Here is a 20,182-nt window from a genome sequence, read left to right as displayed (position 1 = left end):
TCTGCCCATTAACTCCGTTTCTCTCTCCACAGTTGCTGCCGGATCTGCTGAGACTTTACAGCATTTTCTGTTTTTATTTCAGGTTTTCAGCACCTGCAGTATTTTGCTTTTATCCTTGTCTGGTGTGCCCCTGCCTGTCTCTGCATCTCCAGCATGTCTCTTGCAGCTGTGTCCACAAGCTGGTCATCTACATGTGGATCAGCAGCGGCCTGTTTCCACCAGTCCTTTGAGTGTTAGAGGCCTCAGCTGCACATCCTCCGCCAGCTGTGGACCTGTGTCTGTGATGTACTCAGATTGTGACTCTCAAGCCTATTGTAGAACGTGCAGCCACCGAGGTGAAAGTCTGTGGGCAGAATTTTGCCCTTCCTGGGCGGGTGGGCCTGACCGGCTCGGCAGCGGGCAGGTAGCTGATTGCCAATGCCGAAGTGGGCCCCGCCGCCATTTTAAGTGGGCGGGCCAATTAAGGCCCACCCAGTGGGCTGCCCAACGGGAAGCGCTATTCACTTCCTGTGCAGAGGGTGGAAGGATTCCCCAACTGTCAAAGTGCGCTCTTTCGCGCATGCATGCGAAAGAGTGCACATTTCCCTGAGACTAAGCGCTGTCTCAGGGAGATCGGTGAAAGCTTTATAAACATCAAAGATAGAAAAATAAAAGATTTATCAAAATGTCCCCCTCATGTGACAATGTCACACGAGATGGGACATGTTAATAAAAAGCACAGAAACTTTATTAAACTTTTTAAAAACAGACATGAAACCTCATCCCGCCAGTGGATGAGGTTTCATGTTTTTTCAGAAGCCCACTGGGGCTCCTGGCCTACCCGCTAACTTTAAGGTTGGACGGGCAGGGCTTTTAATTGGGTTAACTATGCTGTCAATGGCCTCATTTGGCCATTGACAGGTCGGCGGGCCCGCAGCTGATTTTGCTCTCTGCCCGTCTTCCTGAATATTTAAATGGGGTGGGATGATGTCGGGGGTTCTTCCCAACGTCATCCCGCATCATTTTTGCATTGGTGAGAGGGCCCCACCCCCAAAGTGCCGATGGAAAAATTCTGGCCTGTGTGTTGGTGGAGGGGAATGCTGTGATGATACATCCTCTGAAGATTGAAAGTTGCCATCCTCAGAGGTAGCGGTGGAGCTGGAGATGGAGCTGGGGAGGGAAGCATCTTCTTCTGCTTGGCCTGCTTCCTGATACCTGGAATGGAGAAGAGAAAGAATTAGTTGATGGTTATGCACACTCCCTTATCTAAACAATGTTTCACTCCATCGGTGCATCTAACAACTGTAGACTGGAAGCATCGTCACTGGCTTCCTGTGAGAGTCCTGTCTCTCCATCCATGCAGGCATGATCCCAGTCCTTCCTGGCTAGTTCTGTGGCCTCCTCCTTGAATGGGTTGAGGATCTGAATATCTGGCACTCCACTACCGGACTGGGACTACTCCTTCCTGTTGTGAGTGTTTTCTCCTGCAGACAGGAAGAAGGATTGAGTACTATCCCAATGGGTGCCTGAGTAATTTAGGAACGTGCATGCCTATTCCAGCTTATGATCCCTCCCCAGTAAGTGATAACAATCATGCTGTCCTGCAACTGTGATGAAGTGGCTGCCACACATTCAGTCCACATATTCCATTTGCTGCAGAATCCTGCACGCGATCCCCCTATCTGACATCCCTTTGTACTTACACTGCCTGATGCACCTACGAGTGTCACTTTGCAGTGACTAAATAGTGCCACTTACCCTTGTGGAGTGCAGCAGATCATTCATCCTTTTTCAGCACTGCACCCAGGTCACTGCCAGTCCCCCCTGGCATTGACCTGATCTGCCACCTCTGTTCAGGTCACCTTGATCAGACAGGAGGACCTTCTGTGCCATCCCTGGGAATAGGACCCCCTTCCATTCCCTGATGGCGTCAAGGAGAATCTGCAGTGAGCATCGCTGAACCGTGGAAGCACTCTTCTGCTCTGCAACATTCTCGTATCTGCAATAGGTTTCACCGTCTGGAACAACAGTCAGACTGATGCTCCTGGCTTGCAGTGAGCGAGTGCCTGTGAGGTGCCCTTTAAATATGTGCTTGCCTCTTCGAGCCTGTGAGGTAAGGGCAGGGTGGATCACTTCCTGCCTGCCCCGCTGCAAGATTCGGCGAGCTCCTCGTGCATGCATATTTGACGAGCCGACCAGCGTGAGATCAAGCGTGGCCAGCCATCCCACCCCTGAGCAGAAATCAGCCTCACTTCCGCTCCCGTCTCCCAACTTATACTCCAGAATGGAAAATTCTAACAAGTGGATGTTTCTGATCCCCATTTCAGCCTGGTGGTGGGGTTCAGAAGCCCGCAGAGGAAACATTGCCCTGAGTGTTAAAAGTCATCAGCTTGGACCTGTGGATTGATCTGTAATCATCAAGAGACCTATGGTTTGAAATGCGTTAAAAATATTTAAGCTACCTAAATAAAAACATTGTATACTGAAATGCTAATATCCCGTTTCAGAATTATGGCAACACATTATTGGATGTAAATTGCACACCTTCATTGAAATTTTCTCTCTTCAGTTGGCCAAGAGTTGCTAATTGTGCCTCAATGACGCCATGGAATCACGATGGGGGAATAGAAGAGACAGGCCAAGGACTACGTCAGCCGGTACAGGGACTATACCCATGCTGATGGCACCAATAAGAATCATACTCTTAACCATCTGAAATAACTGGTGCTCTTCATTTAAAGAACTTTCTCTTTAACAGGTGTTGATGCCCTCAAAGTAATGATGGATAATACATCTATGCAAGTTGCCATTTCTTTGATATGCATCATTATACGGCATTTTGCCTAGAGGCAAATTTAGTGCATTTTAACACCTCTCTAAATTTGGCATAAATTTGATGCATTCTTTTTAAAATTTTAACCTTGAAAGTGAAATTATGTTCTTTCACTATTTCCAGGAATAACTAATTTTATTTTCAATGGACATTATTCTGCCTTTTTAAAAATCATAAAGGAATCGATTAAGATGCAGCTAGAAGCATTTTTAAAAAAGAAACGCAAAGGGAGAACTGAAAGAGTGGGAGGAAAATGAAAAAAAAATCAGAAATGTCATGAGTGTACGTGATGAAATCCTTATTCTCTGTCTGTTAATGAAAATGCCTCAAAACTACTCCAGCTGTATATTTATTGTCTTAAATCTCAAGGGCAGAGATTGCCAATAATTTCTAACTATGTTTAAAAACCTGAGAGAGAATGCTTAGAATTAATTTTCTGCCTTTTAATGAAAAATGTATTTATTTTACATTCAAATTGATCAACTGTATGTTTAAACTGTGTTTTCATACTGAGGTGCTGGGAAGAAATCACATTTAATGGTGAGTGTTTGTTTGATTGCAAATTGTAGCCTTATTAGACGCAACTGGGACAGAGTATATAATCAAAACACCCTAATTACTCTTAGAAGTGCAGTTGAAGAAAGAGCATTATGTTCTACCTTGAAATCATAGAAAAGCTCTATTCAGAAAATATCAATTATAGGTAACTGTATAAAATATAGGACAAGAACTTAACTTTAAGGGAAGGATTAAAGATGGACTAAATTATTATGTCATGGTCTTTGACACTACTGACAGAAAAAGTTCAAATCTTTAATAATCTTTTGAAGTCATATAACAATTAAAGTATGGGGCACAATCAAGGAGGCCAAGAGTAATGATTTCACCATTTACATTAGAAGTTTTTCCGCCCCATTTTTTCTTTACACAATCTTTATTAATCTTTTATTTTCACATTGTTTAAAATTTAGAAGGTACTTTGATGTACTTAATATATTCTGAGAACAAATTAATATTAAAATTTAACTAGTCTTTTTGGGGGCTAAATTGAATAACCCCTGAATTTGGGCATGTGGATTGCAATGCACAATTAATCCATGCCTGATTGAAGTGATATAGACAGCACACAAACTTAGTGCTGTGAACTTGCTCCCTGTTTGGAACCTATAGCCTCACATTTAATGTGCTGTTGAGTGGCTGTATGCCTCAGCAGAGGGCTCTGTTTTTGTGAGGCTAGCACCAATTAAAGCAAGCTTACTGCATTTAAAGCCAGACGGTACCTCTTAAAGTTGAGGTGCATTCCAGATGGAGCAGGGGCTGAAATTAATTGGGCAGCATTGGAAAGCCTTCAGGAAGCACCTAAAATGGCATAATGCTTAAGAAAGCATGCCTTTAGATTTTCCAATGCCAGCCTAGAATCATTGGTGCAGAAGGTGGACTGGAGGAGAGAGGTTCTTTTCCCTCAGGGGCCACCAGACTCTCCAGATAAATGCTCAGAAGGTAATGAGAGCAGCTGGCCATGGTGGTCAATGTCAACAGTCTGGCACCAGTGACATGGATGCAATTAGCAAGAAGCTTAATGACCTCACATGGATGGTCAAGGGCAGTGAATGCATCCTTACAAACTAATTCATACCAACTGCACAACTAGCCTCTCAGACTAATCCAATCACCACTCCCCCTTCACTTACCTACCAAGAATATATAGTAATCACATCTCGAATTTCACATTTACACGCTTCACATCACCCTCACACATTTAGCACTGATGGAAGCTGCATATTGACACCTGATTACTCCAGATACCCTCAACAATTCACCTGTGGGTCGTGCATCACCCATAAATATTGCAGCTTACTCACTGATACACGTCTCTCTTTTGCAGGATAAAGTGGTCCATAATAGATGGAAGCAGCAGCAAACCAGTTGGAGGCAGGCATGGAGGTAAGTACTGACCTCCGCAGAGGAGACAGTGCTGCAAGTAAGTGGACTGGAGGTCACTGAGACTGTGGCCAGTGACTTTGCTGAAGCCATCAAGAATGATGGCATGTTCTCCCTAATGCATGTTGTTAAATCCCAAATCATCCTCATCCCTACCAACGGGTATTATGTACAATCTGCAGATGGTGTAACTGCACTTTACCCCCTATTCCCTTTCCCAACCCTCCCCTTGTACTTTTATGCTTTCAGACACCCAACATGCCAACTGGCCAGCCAGTGGTGCTTGAAGCTGAAGGCCTAGAGGAAGAACAGAACTCTGATTAAGAAATAAATTCACTCACAGCCACCATCTCAGACACTGGCCTGAATCTTAGAGGTTTTGTAGAGAGGTGCAATCAGCAGATCGTGAGTCATTGGACATGCATGAGCTGCAGCCAATTGGCGGGGCAAAAGGATAATGATGTGTGCCAGTTCAGCAGAGGATGAGGTTGCTGGCGGGTTACCCTCGTTTTTTTTAATAGCCTAGGGTACATTTCATCCAGTTCTGGTGATTTATCCACTTTCAAGGACGCTAATCCCCTTAATACTTCCTCTCTCCCTATGTTTATTACATAAAGTATTTCACACTCCTCCTCCTTAACTACAATGTCTGCATCTTCAGCTGCTTCATCAATGACCTTCCTTTCATCATAAGGTTAGAAATGGGAATGTTTGCTGATGATTGCACAAAATTCAGCACCATTCGTGACTCCTCAGATATTGAGGCGGACCGTGTCCTTATGCAGCAAGCCCTGGACAACACTCAGGCTTGGGCTGATAAGTGACAAATAACGTTCATACAAGACAAGTGCCAGGCAATGACCATCTCCAGCAAGAGAAAAATCTAACCATCTCTCCTTGACATTCCATAGAACCATAGAACCATAGAAAAGTTACAGCACAGAAGGAGATCATTCGGCCCATCTTGTCCATGCCAGCCCGAGGACACCCAGATGCCCTTTCTAATCCCACTTTCCTGCACCTGGCCCATAGCCCTGCAGCTTACAGCACTTTATGTGCAGATCCAGGTACTTTTTAAAAGAGTTTAGAGTTTCTGCCTCTACCACTAACTTGGGCAGCGAATTCCAGACACCAACTACCCTCTGCATAAAAAAGTTCTTCCACATGTTCCCCCTACACCTTCTGCCACCTAACTTGAACCTATGTCCCCTGGTTCCCCTGGAACCCCAACCTATCCAATCTCTCCTCGTAGCTACACTTTTCCAACCCTGGCAACATTCTTGTGAACCTCCTCTGCACTCTCTCCAGGGTTATTACGTTTTTCCTGTAATGTGGTGACCAGAACTGCACACAATACTCCAGTTATGTCCTCACCAGTGTTTTATACAATTCCAACATTATATCCTTACTTTTATATTCTATACCTCTGACAATGAAGGAGAGCATTCCTTATGCCTTCTTTACAACTTTGTTTACTTGAACTGCTGCCTTCATGGACCTGTGTACTTGTACGTCAAGATCTCTCACTTCATCTACCCCTCTTAGTATATTCCCATTTATTTTGTAATCCCTGTAACTGTTTGACCTCCCTAAATGTATGACCTCACACTTCTCTATGTTAAAATCCATCTGCCACTTTACTACCTACTCCACCAACCCATCTATATCATTTTGGAGATTATGGCTATCCTCTACACTATCCACTACTCGGCCAATCTTTGTGTCATCTGCAAATTTCCCAATCGTGCCCCCCACCTTCACGTCCAAATCGTTAATATATAACACAAACAGCAAGGGTCCCAACACCTCTTGAGTTAACTTTCCATTCACAAGGGCATCCACCGACCATTACCCTTTGTTTCCTGTTACAAAGCCAACCTTTTATCCAGTTTGCCACATTACCCTTAATCCCATGGGCTTTTACTTTCCTGACCAACCTGCCATGTGGGACCTTGTCAAACGCCTTGCTAAAATCCATGTACACAACATTCACTGCACTACCTTCATCAACCCTTCTTGTTACTTCCTCAAAGAATTCAATCAAATTTGTGAGGCAAGACCTTCCTTTAACAAATCCATGCTGACCATCCCTGACTATTCCATGCCTTTCCACATGAATCCTATCTCTCAGGATTGATTCTATTAATTTGCTCACTACCGATGTAAGACTAACTGGCCTATAATTGTTTGGCATTTTCTTTGATCCCTTTTTAAACAATGGCATTACCATTACTGAATCCCCCACTATCAAGATCCTGGGGATTACCATTAATCAGAAACTAAACTGAACTAGCCATATAAATACTGTGCCTATAAAAGCAGGTCAGGTGCTTGGAATTCTGTGGTGAGTAACTCATCTCTTGACTCCCCAGAGCTTGTCTACCATCTGCAAGGTACAAGTCAGGAGTGTGATGGAATACCTTCCACTTTTGTGGATGAGCGGAGCTCCAATAACACTAAAGAAACTCGACACCATCCAGGACAAAGCAGCCCTCTTGATTGGCACCGCATCCACCACGTTAAACATTCACTCTTTCCACCACCGACACACAGTGGCAGCAGTGTGCACCAAGATTTTCTGTAACAACTCACCAAGGCTCCTTCAACAGCACCTTACAAACCCACAATCTCTACCATCTAGAAGGACAAGGCCAGCAGATGCATGGAACCCCACCACCAGCAAGTTCCCCTCCAAGTCACTTGCCATCCTGACTTATAAATATATCGCTGTTCCTTCACTGTCACTGGGTCAAAGTGCTGGAACTCCCTTCCTAACAGCACTATGAGTGTACCTACACCACATGGGCTGCAGCGGTTCAAGAAGGCAGCTCACCACTACTTTCTCAAGGGCAATTATGGACAGGCAATAAATGCTGGGCTGATGAGTGATGCCCACATCCTGTGAAAGAATAAAAAAAAATCTAGCAATAACTATGAAAAGGTGATACTTGGGCTTTTTCTCAGAGCAGAAGTCCAGCAAATATTTGAGCAGCTCGCAGAAGGCATGTCTACATTTATTACAGCTGTAAGTGCTCTCGAAAATATTTCATCTGAAGGAAAGTGTGATGATTGAATGATATACATTCTGCCAGAGATGTCAGGGAAATGGTGAAATCTATTAAACAATATATGGCACTCTTGTGGCAGTTAGCTTTTACATGTAAATTTGGCACACTAGCCAACAAGTTAATTTGTGAACAAATTAATTGAAAAGACTTCAATTTCACAAATTAAGGAATGTGTCCTCATGGAGGATAATGATTTAACCTTGGAAAAAGTCACGACCTTGGCAGTCCAATTCAAATCTTCCATGTGGGATTCGAAGAGGTTACACTGAAATGCAACCTCAAACTCAGGGTTGCAGACAGCTTTCTCACACAACTCATGTGCAGGGGTTACAAACAAAGAGACCTCAGTAGTCTCATCAACACGTGCCTCATCACGGTCAGATACCTTCAAAACCATGCCTAAAATGTGGAACTGCTTATCAATTTTCAATGCCATGTCAATCTCGAGGGAAAAAGTGTCAGGCTTAAAATGGAATCATTTCACAAAGATGTGCAAGTCGAAGAAGAGGACTTCATTGGTTTGACACATGGAGGAGTGTCTTCCTGAGAGTGAGGTGCAGCATATGTATATGAATGGTAAAGCACTGGGTCATTTTCAGGAATACTCCGTCAAAATTATGGGCATTTCAGAGCTGCTTCTCATCAATTTTGGTGTGAAAGTATTTATTTTGAGTGACAAACTCTAATTTTGGCATTTTTCGCAACTTTCTCTCACTCTTGTGACAGGCATTTCAAGATTAGAGCGACTCAATTATTTCAGTTTTGGGAATGATCACAGTTCCAATACGCTACAAAAACATCAGCCTAGGGTAAACTTTTTCGATATGGTTGGATTCAAAGTTGAAGACCCCACCAAAGCACACATTAACGTGATCAATGACGCAGATTATGGACAAAGGTATATAAGAGCAGGGATGTGCTGCTGAGGCTTTATAAGGCTCTGGTCAGACCACATTTAGAATATTGTGAGCAATTTTGGGCCCTGTATCTCAGGAAGGATGTGCTGGCCCTGGACAGAGTCCAGAGGAGGTTCACGAGAATGATCCCAGTAATGAAAGGCTTAACATATGAGGAACATCTGAGGACTCTGGGTCTGTTTTCGATGGAGTTTAGAAGGATGGGGGGTATCTGATTGAAACTTACAGAATACTGAAAGGCCTGGATAGAGTGGATGTGGGGAAGATGTTTCCATTAGTAGGAGAGACTAGGACCTGAGGGCACAGCCTCAGAGTAAAGGGAAGACCTTTTAGAACAAAGATGCGGAGAAACTTCTTTAGCCAGAGAGTGGTGAATCTATGGAATTCATTGCCACAGAAGGCTGTGGAGGCCAGGTCATTGAGTGTATTTAAGACCAAGATAGATAGGTTCTTGATTGGTAAGGGGATCAAAGGTTAAGGGGAGAAGGTGGGAGAATGGAGTTGAGAAACTTATCAGCCATGATTGAATGGCGGAGCAGACTCAATGGGCTGAATGGCCTAATTTCTGCTCCTATTTACTGGATTTGGGAAGATTAAGGTGTACTGTCATGGTCCTTGTGGCAACACATCATTGATATCAGTTTTTGCAACATTTGAGATGGTTGTCATTTGCAATCTGTGCTGATGTGCTGAAATGGCACAGGAGCTGAAATGACTAGAAGCAGAAGGTATTATTGAATGAGTGAACTCATCGTCATGGATATCAAATCTAGTCATTGCACAACGCTAAAATGGTTAAACCTTAAGGCAGTCTGCAAAGCTATCATTCCAGACAAATATCCTACAATCCAAGAACTATCGGCATAATTTCATGAATCCACAGCCTTCACAAAACTTAATATGCAATGGAGCTATCTTCAGATACCACTATCTGAGTAAAGCCAATATCTTAAAGCTTTTGTTACACATAAAGCTGCGTTTTAGTACCACAGAATGCCCTATGGACGAAGTTCGGAACTTTCCAGAAGATCATTTATTCAGTATTGTCCAACATTGACAGGACATTCAACCTACTTGACGATGTGATTATCCATGGAAGAGATAAAGCAGAACATGATCAGTGGTTACCAGCAGTGTTCACACGGCTCGCACAAGCTAATTTGATGTTCAACAAGGGCAAATGCATATTTGCAGTATCTGAGATTTACTTTCCACAGTATGGAATGACAACAGCTGGAGTAAAGCCTACACATGACAACATCAAAGCCATTTATGTGCTTCCGACCCTGTCTAATGTGAAAAAGTTGGCATTGTTCCTCAGGACTACTAACTTTTATCACAAATTTGTCCCTAGATATGCAGGGATTGGGAAGACTCTTTGGAAGCTACTGTGCAAAGATGCACACTGGGAATGGGCAATCACGGAGCAAACAGCATTTGAAATGTTAAAGGCGAAGATAACATCACCAGTCCTCATGCATTTCAACCCAAATGCAGAAACGTATGTCACAACAAGTGCATCAGGAAATGCAATTGGAGCTGTACTCTCACAGTACTTTGAAGGAAGTGAATGACCAATCGCTTATGCATCATGTTCATTGTTGAAAACTGGCAACAGAACTCTACTGGAGAGAGGGAAGCACCAGCCTGCATCTACGCTTGTGAACATTTATCTCTATGTTAGAAAATTCACTCTATGCACTGATCATCAAGCACTGACTACGTTGTTAGCCAATAAGGATCTGGTCATTGACAGATGGTCAGGTCATCTTCATTAGTACAACTTCAGGGTCGAGTATCTCACATGTTCACAGAACTAAGTTGATCATGTGGAACCACAAGCTCAAATTCGTAGATCTCAGCGGAGTCACCGGAGACCTTTGTATCTCAAAGAATATTTCTGTATTAGAGAAAAAGGACAAGCTGAACTCTAAGAAATAATTTGATGTATATATATATATACGTTTGTTGTTTAGAATTGTTTAATTTAAAGTATGGTCTTGAGTTTAAAAGATGGAAAATATAAAATGTTTAATTGTTCTGTGTTTGATTGTATGAGTCTGTTTACTATTGAAGCTTGCTTTGTTAAGACTGGATGTGGACTCAGGGAAAAGTAAACAAGCTGTAGAGCGAGCTGGATGCCTGAGCTGAAACATGAAGCGGGAAATTTTAAAGCACTGTGAATGAAATCTGTTGCATACATAGAAACATGTATCTCCTCCACATAGATCTGTGGTATAAAATATACAACACTCACAACATCTACCAGCTAGAAGGGCAAGAACAGTAGCTGCATGAAAACACCACCACCCACAAGTTATCCTCCAAGCCACATACCATTCCGACTTGGAACTATATTGCCGTACCTTTACTATTGCTGGGTCAAAATCCTGGAACTTCCTCCCTAACAGCACCATGGTGTACCTACACCACATGGACTACAGCAGTTGAAGAAGGCAGTTCACCAGTACCTTCTCAAGTGCAATTAGGGTTGGGCAACAAATGCTTGCATAGCCAACAATGTCCTCATCCTGCGAAAGAATAAAAAAAGTTTAATTTTTCATGATACACAATCTATTGATTGGCACCATTTCCACATCTTCCCCAGTATTGCTTCCCAAGTGTCAATTCTCTTTTCATTTGATTCATGATGAATATCAATACTCACTGGCTGTAAATGCAATAGGTGGATGCATGGTTGAAGGACTGTTTAGTGCAAAGGGAAGGGTGGGTATTGGCGCTGCTGGTGGGGTTGGACTGGAGGTTTTCATTTGCAATGTTTCCTGTGTGAGCCACCACTAGCTGAACTTTCCAGCTGTTATGGGCATCATGAACAGCAATATATATGGCTGGTCTGGTATTGTCATCCTACCTTCACAGTTTTCTTCCCCCTACTCCTTTACAATGCTCTCCTCATCAAGTGGACCAACCTGGAACTATATTTCTCTCTGCTGTGCAGTTTCCTGTAGGACAAACTAGTGTAGCACCACTGTTATTCTGGACATCCTTGCTGGGATGTTATATTCTATGCCTCTTCTAAAGGAAAGTATCTTGTATATCTCCTTAAATAACTTGTCTATATGCCCTGCTACCTTCAGGATTCTGTGGACAAGGTCCTCCTGTGCTTCTACAATTCTCAGTATCCTCCCATTTATTGTGTATTCCCTTGCCTTACTTTCCCTCCTGATCCCCCCAACCAAAACCTATCTAGGCACCTGAGGCACACATCCTACATGCCAATGTCTTGTTCTGGTGCACCTGGTGGTCATGTGGCTCTTAATTTAGTGCTCCTACTCCTCATTGATGAGGTTACTTATGGGTGTCATGAGTCAAGCTTGAAGAGGATATTCCTTGTCTCCTTTGAGCCAGCCTTAAGTCTGCTTCTTGGGACAAGAAGGTCTTGCTGTCTGGAATGTTGTATTGCCATAAGAACATAAAAACAGGAGTAGACCATTTATCCCCTTGATCCTGTTCTGCCATTTAATGATATCATGGCTGAGCTGTGACCTATCTCCATGGCCTTTTCCCATATCGCTTAATACCTTTGGTGAACAAAAATCTATCGATCTCAGTTTAAATGTAACAATTTATCTTGTCTCAATTGTCATTTGTGGAAGGGAGTTCCAAACATCTACCACTCTTTCTGTGTGGAAGTATTTCCTAATTTCACTCTTGCAAGGTCTGGCTCTAATTTTGTGATTCATCCCCTTAGCCCTTAACTCTCCGACCAGTGGAAATGGTTTCTCTCTGTCTACCCTATCTAATCACCTTAATATCTTCAAAATTTTAACTAAATCATCTCTTAACCTTCTACATTCAACGTTAGTTTGTGTAATCTCTGTTTGCAATTTAACCCTTATTTTGTCCAAGTATTATTCTGGTAAATCTGATTTGCACTCCTTGAAAGGCCAACATATCCTTCCTAAGCTGTGGTGCCCAGAACTGCTCACAAGACTTTAGTTGTGTATAGCTGAAGCACGACTTTACCCCCTTCCCTCTAAATATAAAGGCCAGAGTTAATTAGCCTTTCTGTACTTGTTCATGCTATTTTAATAACCCATATCCTTGGACCCCCAAGTCACTTTGGACCACCACTGTTTCTAGCTGTTCATCATTTAGAAAGTTGCCTATATTAATATCCATTTGCCACAGTTTTACCCATTCACTTAATCTACAAGATCCCATTGTAATGTTATGCTTCGATTTACACTACTTGCAATCTTTGTGTCATCAGTAAATTTGGATGTGACTTTCTATCCCAGTATCTAAGTCATTAATAGATATGGTGAATAGTTGATGCCCCAACACAAATCTTTGCAGGACAACACTAATCATTTTCTGCCAAGTTTGAATGCATACTGAAAGCTACTAGGCACACACCTGCATGAACCGCTTATGTTGCACACCAGCTGACAGAATAATACTGTGGTTGATACAACTCTTGGTTGATGTAGTGGTGCTCCAGCATATTCAATATTTCCTCATAGCTAAAATGAGGGAAGGAACATGGCAAATGGAGTCCATTCCAGAAAAGTGTGAGATAGTGCATTGGTGTGGGGGCAGAGAGTGGTGGGTAGGTAGGGCAAACAAGGCAATAACAAGGTAGGATACTGAGAATTGCAGTAGAACAGTGGGCCCTTCTCCACAGGTCCCTGAAGAGAGGAGGGCAGGTAGAAAAGCTGCTGAAGAAGACATATGAGATACTTTCCTTTATAAGCAGAGGCATGGGATGTGGACGTTGCTGGCTAGGCCAGCATTTACTGCCTATCCCTAATTGCCCTTGCCTCAGAGGCCGCTTAAGAGTCAACCACATTGCTGTGGGTCTGGAGTCATGTGTATGCCAGACCAGGTAAGGCAGCAGATTTCCTTTCCTAAAGGACATTAGTGAACCAGATAGGTTTTTACAATACTGGTTTCATGGTCATCATTAGACCTTTAATTCCAGATTTTTATTGAATTCACATTCCACCACCTGCTATAGATTCAAACCCTGGTCCCCAGAGCAGTACCCTGGGTTTCTGGATTACTAGTCCAGCAACAATACCACTACACCATTACCTCCCCTTATAAGAGCAGGGAGGCTATACTAGAACTGTATAAAACATGAGTTCGGCTACATCTAGTTTGCTGCACACAGTTCTGGTCACTGCATTTTAGGAAGGATAAAATTGCACCTAATAGGGTACAGAGGAAATTTGTGAGGATGTTTCCAGGAATGAAAAAAATTTAGCTGTGGAAAGATTGGATAGGCTGGAGTTATTTTCTTTGGAAAAGAAGAGGCTGAGGGGAGTTTTGACTGACGTGTATAAAATTATGAGTGACCTGGATAGAATAATAGGAAGGACCTATTTCCCTTAGCAGAGAATTTATCAACCAGGGGTTTAGATTTAAAGTAATTGGCAGAAGGAGTAGAGGGGAGTTGAGAATTACTTCCATAAAATACTTGGATTTACATGTGAGGCTATGGAACAAGAGCTGGAAAGTGGGGTAAGGCTGAGTAGCTCTTTATTTGCCCAACACTGACATAGTGTGCCAAATGGTTTCCTTTTGTGCTGTAAAGTTTCTCTTTCTAAGTTTCAATGTCCTCATAGGTGCAGTGATCCTAGCTGGACAAGTAGAACTAAGCAAACCAAATTTATGGATTACTGTGTGCAGATTTATCTTACTAAACTTCCATTTTTATTTCTATTCCAGCTGAATATTATAGGCCCAGATCTTCAGGTCTCCGGATGGTCATACCTGGAAGTGCCCCGGAAGAAGCACTGGGAACTCCTTGGAAGTCCCAATGCAAGGACTCCGCGGGAATTCCTGGGGAAGTTTCAACCTCTGATGGGCAATTCCCCTGTGTTGAAACCTTCCAAGAAAGTCTCCAACTCTGAGTTAGAGTTGGAGCATTCAGAGGGTTCTGACTTACTTATCAGAATAGTTACCCAGGAAATGTTAGACAGGAAAAAAAACATATCTAACTCCTGGGTAACCTTGCAACTGATGCCCTGACTCCCCACTGACCACACCCCCCCAACTAACTCCCCCCCCACCCCCGCAATCCCACAAACAACCCAATGACCCTCCAACCCCCCGGATCCCCCTGAGCCCCCAAGATGTCCCAACCCCCTCCCCTCTGACTCCCCTGCAACCTTCCGGCTCCCCCCGACACTCCGACTTCTTCCCGAGCCTCCAACACCCCTGACCATCCAACTCCTCACCCAACACTCAGACTCTCCCCGACCTTCTAACTCCCCTTGACCCTCCGACTCACCCCCCATCTCCCACTGACTCTGAGGCAACCTTACCACCCTATCACCCTACCTGTTGCTTCCCTACCCAGCTGATACCCTGCCCACCATACCACCCTGCCACCCTACCCATCTTGCCACCCTGCCTTCCACCACCTTGCTACCCTACCCTACTGGCAGTGTACCCACCCTTCTACTCTATCTACCCTGCCACCTACACCCTATCATCATGTCATCTAACACCCTGCCACCTACCACCCAGCTGGCATCCTATCACCCTACACACTTACCTCACTCATACTCACTTCATTAACACAGTGAAAATCCATTTAAATGTCACAAAACTTAGCAGTTAGTGAATGAAGACTTACCAAAATATGGCAGCTGTTGCCGTAAAAAGGGGCATGGCTTGGCTTCCCTGAACTATCCTGCCCTGCCCTACACAGAAGGAATCCCAGAACAGGTATGATCCAGATTTCTGAAGAGGCTTGGTTTGGAAGTCCAGGCCAGGAATATGGAGCTCTGGCATTGGGTAAAAAAATATGAGTGGAGTGGCAATCTGACAGGATTGCCGCTCCTTGGAAGATTCGGCCCATAGGTCTGTAAGAAACTAGGTAACTGCAGACATGCCAATTTAACATCAGTTGCCAGGGAAGTTACTGGAATATTTTTCTCAGCGACCAAGTGACTAAGCACTTGGACAAGTGTAAGCTGATCAAAGAGAGTCAGCATAGATTTGTGAAAGGTAGGTCATGTCTGAATAATCTAGTTGAACTATTCGAAGAAGTCACTGCATGATGGATAGGGGAGTGTCTATGACTATTGCCTATATGGACTTCCAGAAAGCATTTGATCAGATTGCACACAAACATTGGCAGAAATGAAAGTACTCAAAATTGGACATAACATTGTGACTTGGGTTGGTAGTTGGTTGGGAGGTAGGAGAGAGAGAGGGAGACTAGGAATAAAACATTTATTCTCTGATTGGCAGGATGTGGTACTGGTGCTCCCCAGGGATATGTACTGGGCCTCAGCTGTTCGCCATATATATTGTTGACTTAGATGAAGGAAGTTGTAAATCCAAGTTTGCAGATGACAAAAAGTTACGAGGCACAGTAAATTGTGTAGATGGAAGCAGGAATTTATGAAGTCGGATAAACAGATTAAATGAGTGGGTGAAACTGTGGCAGATGGAGTTCAATGTGGGGGAGTGTGAGATCATTCACTTTGGATCCAAGAAAGACAAATTGGAATATTTGATGAGAAATTGGGAACTGTGCGGGAGCGAAGGGATTTAGCTGTCCTTTGAAATAAATCACTCAATGGTAGTGCAGGGGTTCAAAATGTAATCAAGAAGATTAATAGGATGTTGGTGTTTATCTGAAGGAGGCTGGAATATAACACAGGTTCACCTTAATAATACCAGGACTTGTATGCTTAAATTATGAGAACATATTCCATATGTGTGATTTGTATTTCCTTAAGTTTAGAAGGATGATCTAATTGATAGGCTAGACAAGCTTGGAGGAGTTTTAACCCCAAAGAATAAATGGGTGGGTGGGTAATTAAAATAATTGACTTTTTGACTATGACTGCAACTCTGCTCCAATGATCCTACTTCTAGGTTTAACAGAGCTGCATTTGGATGCTTGTATGTAAACAACTCACCATATTTGGGATGCTGATTAGTGCAGGTGGGAAGGTAGTTATCACAAGAATTGATAGCTTTATCAAATGTTAGATGGTGTTTTTAAATTGAATTTAACTAACCTTTAAATACATTGTCTCCATGGATTTTGAAACTGACCAATAAAAAGGTGAGTTGAAAGTGCACTTGCTTTAAATTTATTTTTATTTATTCATGGAATGTGGGCATTACTGGAAAGGCCAGCATTTATTGCCCATCTTCAATTTCCCTTGAGAGGGTTGTGCTGAGCTGCCTTCTTGAACTGCTGCAGTTTGTGTGATGGAAGTACCTCCACAGCGCTTTTAGGTAGGAAGTTCTCGGGCTTTGTGGACCAGACACACTTAGGTAGTGTTCCACATTGCCGGGTAGATGCCAGGGTTGTAACTCTTTTGAGTCAACCAAATAAACTAAATTAACAAAAGTGGGGACAAATTAAAAAGTATTGTAGCTGCACTGGAACAACTTGTCTAGGCGTGTGGCTAGTTTTGGAGCAAAGGTCTTCAGTACTACTGCCAGAATGTTGTTAGGGCCCATAGAATTTGCAGTATCCAGTTACTTCAGCTGTTTCTCGATATCACGTGGATTAAATTGAATTGGCTGAAGACTGGCACCTGTGATGCTGAGATGGATCATCCACTCTGCACTTCTAGCTGGAGATGGTTACAAATGCTTCAGCCTTGTCTCTTGCACTGATGTGCTGGGCTCCCCCGTAATTGAGGATGGGGATATTTATGGAGACTCCTCCGGTTAGTTGTTTAATTGTTCATTCATGACTGGATGTGCCAGGACAGAGCTTAGATCTGATCCGTTGGTTGTTGCTTAGCTCTGTCTATTGCATGCCGCTTCCACTGTTTGGCATACAAGTAGTCCTGTGTTGCAGCTTCACCAGGTTGACACTCATTCTTAGATATGCCTGGTGCTGCTCCTGGCATGCCCTCCTGCACTCTTCATTGGACCAGGTTTGATCCCCTGGCTTGATGGTAACGGCAGAGTGAGAGATATGCCAGTCCATGAGGTTACAGATTGTGGTGCATACAGCCTTGCTGATGGTGATGGCCCACAGCACAGTTGCTAAATCTCTTCCAAATCTATCCCATTTAGCTTAGAGGTAGTGCCACACAGCATGGTGGAGCATATCCTCAAGCACTGTGTGGTAGCCATTTTGACCACTACTTGTCATGAACAGATGCCTCTGTGACAGGTAGATTTGTGAGGATGAGGTCAAGTAGGTTTTCCCCTCTCGTTTGTTCCTGCTGCAGACCTTGTCTAACACTTATGTCACTCAGGACTTGGCCAGCTCAGTCAGTAGTAGTGCTACTGAGCAACTTTTGTTGATGATCATTGATGTCCCCACTCAGAATAAATTCTGTGCCTTTGCTATCTGTAGTACTTCTTCCAAATGGTGTTCAACATGGAGGAGTACTGCTTCACCAGCTGAGGGAGGGCGGTATTTGGTAATCAGCAGGAGGTTTCCTTGCCCATGTTTGACCTGATGCATTCATGGGGTTTGAATTCAATGTTGAGTCCTCCAGGGCAACCCCTTCGTGACTGTATACCACTGTGCCGCCAGCTCTGCTGGGTCTGTCCTGCCAGTGGGACGGGACATACAAAGGGATGGTTATGCTTGGGACATTGTCTGTGAGGTATGATGCTATGAATATGACTATGTCAGGTTGTTGCTTGATTAGTCTGTGGGACAGTTCTCCCAATTTTGGCACAAGACCCCAGATGTTAATAAGGAGGACTTTGCAAAGCCTAGAGGGCAGTGTGTGCCCTTGTAATTTCTGTTGCCTGGGTCGATGCTGGATGGTCAGTCCAGTTTCATTCCTTTTTGACTTTGTAACAATTAATATAACTGAGTGGCTTGCTATGCCATTTAACAATCAATCACATTGCTGTGGGTCTGGAGTCAGACCTGGTAAGGATGGCAGATTTCCATCCCTAAAAGGCATTAATGAACTAGATGGATTTTTAAGACAATTGACAGTGATTTCTTGGTCACTATTACTGAGACCAGTGTCATAGACAAAATGTATTTGCTTTCTTACTGCCTGTCATCAGTATGTTTTGTATGAAAGAGGACTGTGTTTTCTTACTCTTGGCGTATGTATTCCAAATAATTCAGCAGCAAACTTTGGCGAGTTTAAAGATAAAGAAGGTTATTTATTCTCACACACTTATCCTGAATTAAGTAGAACGTCACACACACCTGGTTTCACTCATGCACCACACACATCAAGATTGGATACAGATAAAGGTTGTGTACTTTTACAGATTACTGTTACCTCAGCCTCTGATTTCCGATATTTGGTCTCCCATGTGGCAGGCTTGTGGTCTTTTGAATGGATTCAATGATTTAAAGTTGGAATGCAGGTCTTGTTAAGTGAAGGGTTCACAGCATGTTGTAAGGTCTCTTGTAATTGAATAGCTAGGAAGTTGGTTCTCAAGCAAATGTTAAACTGGAACAAGTTACATATACTGGCTGCCTGATGTCTTGCAGCTTGTTTTTGAGTCTAGTTCACAGACTGGCTGAACTGATGCTTCTGATGACTTTGGCAGATCTGCCTGGGAAACAGCTACTAACTGATATTTTAAACAGAAAAAGACAATATGTCTGCCTCCATGTGACTTTTCCCATGTTCAAAGTCTTTTTCCAAATAAGGTGGGGTGTTCATGTTGATTACACATCCTTTGTTGTGGGGTAACACTTCTGAGGGTTTGAGACATTCAATATCTTTGTTTTAGCCACTGACGCATTTAATTTGGATAATACCCTTTAGATCGGTTTCAGGAAATGGCACCAACTCACATCATTCTGGAATATTCTTTTTGTTCCCTTTTGAGACAGGGGAGCAATTCTAATCCACAAAAGAAGTAGGGTGGCCTTGGGCAGTTATCTTTTCCAGCCCTTTTGTGTCCAGTTTTAAAATATAAAATTAGTTTGAAGTTCAGAACATGACACACCTATACAAGGCATGACACTAGCTTTTAACACCAGACTTATTCATTGATCCTAAATTACACCAGCTGCCATGGTAGGCTTTAAATCCGTGGGCCTGGGAGTGTTAGCCTGGGTCCCTGATTTATTAGCTCAGTGACATTACCTCTAGGCTACTATCTCCCTTGACCTGTCAGCAGCCTCAATGCATTTATCCTGTACCCTGTTGACCCTGTCCACTGTCTTCAGCTCTCCTTGAAGAACCAGAGACTGGCTGCTCAGGTGCAAGGGCTACTCCCTCTGTATGTGACTGATTACACACTTCTGCTATCCCACCATGCAAGCAGAATGGGTCTTTAGCTGTTGGAGGCAGATTAAGACATTATCCTCAGACCAACCTTTGCCCCTGTGACATCAATCTGAGATGTACCATCATAGTGTCCCTTTGGCCACCATCCAATAGTGGAATCTACAAAACTTCACATAACATTATTATCCAACAACACATTCAATTATCAAAACAAAAATTAGTTATTCACCCTTAGTGCCTGCTGGTGGTGTGCATTTGCTTGTCTTAGCGCTT

This window comes from Carcharodon carcharias, chromosome 6 (assembly GCF_017639515.1).
Source record: "Carcharodon carcharias isolate sCarCar2 chromosome 6, sCarCar2.pri, whole genome shotgun sequence".
In the NCBI taxonomy this organism is placed as follows: Eukaryota; Metazoa; Chordata; class Chondrichthyes; order Lamniformes; family Lamnidae; genus Carcharodon; species Carcharodon carcharias.
This window is presented reverse-complemented; position numbering follows the sequence as displayed.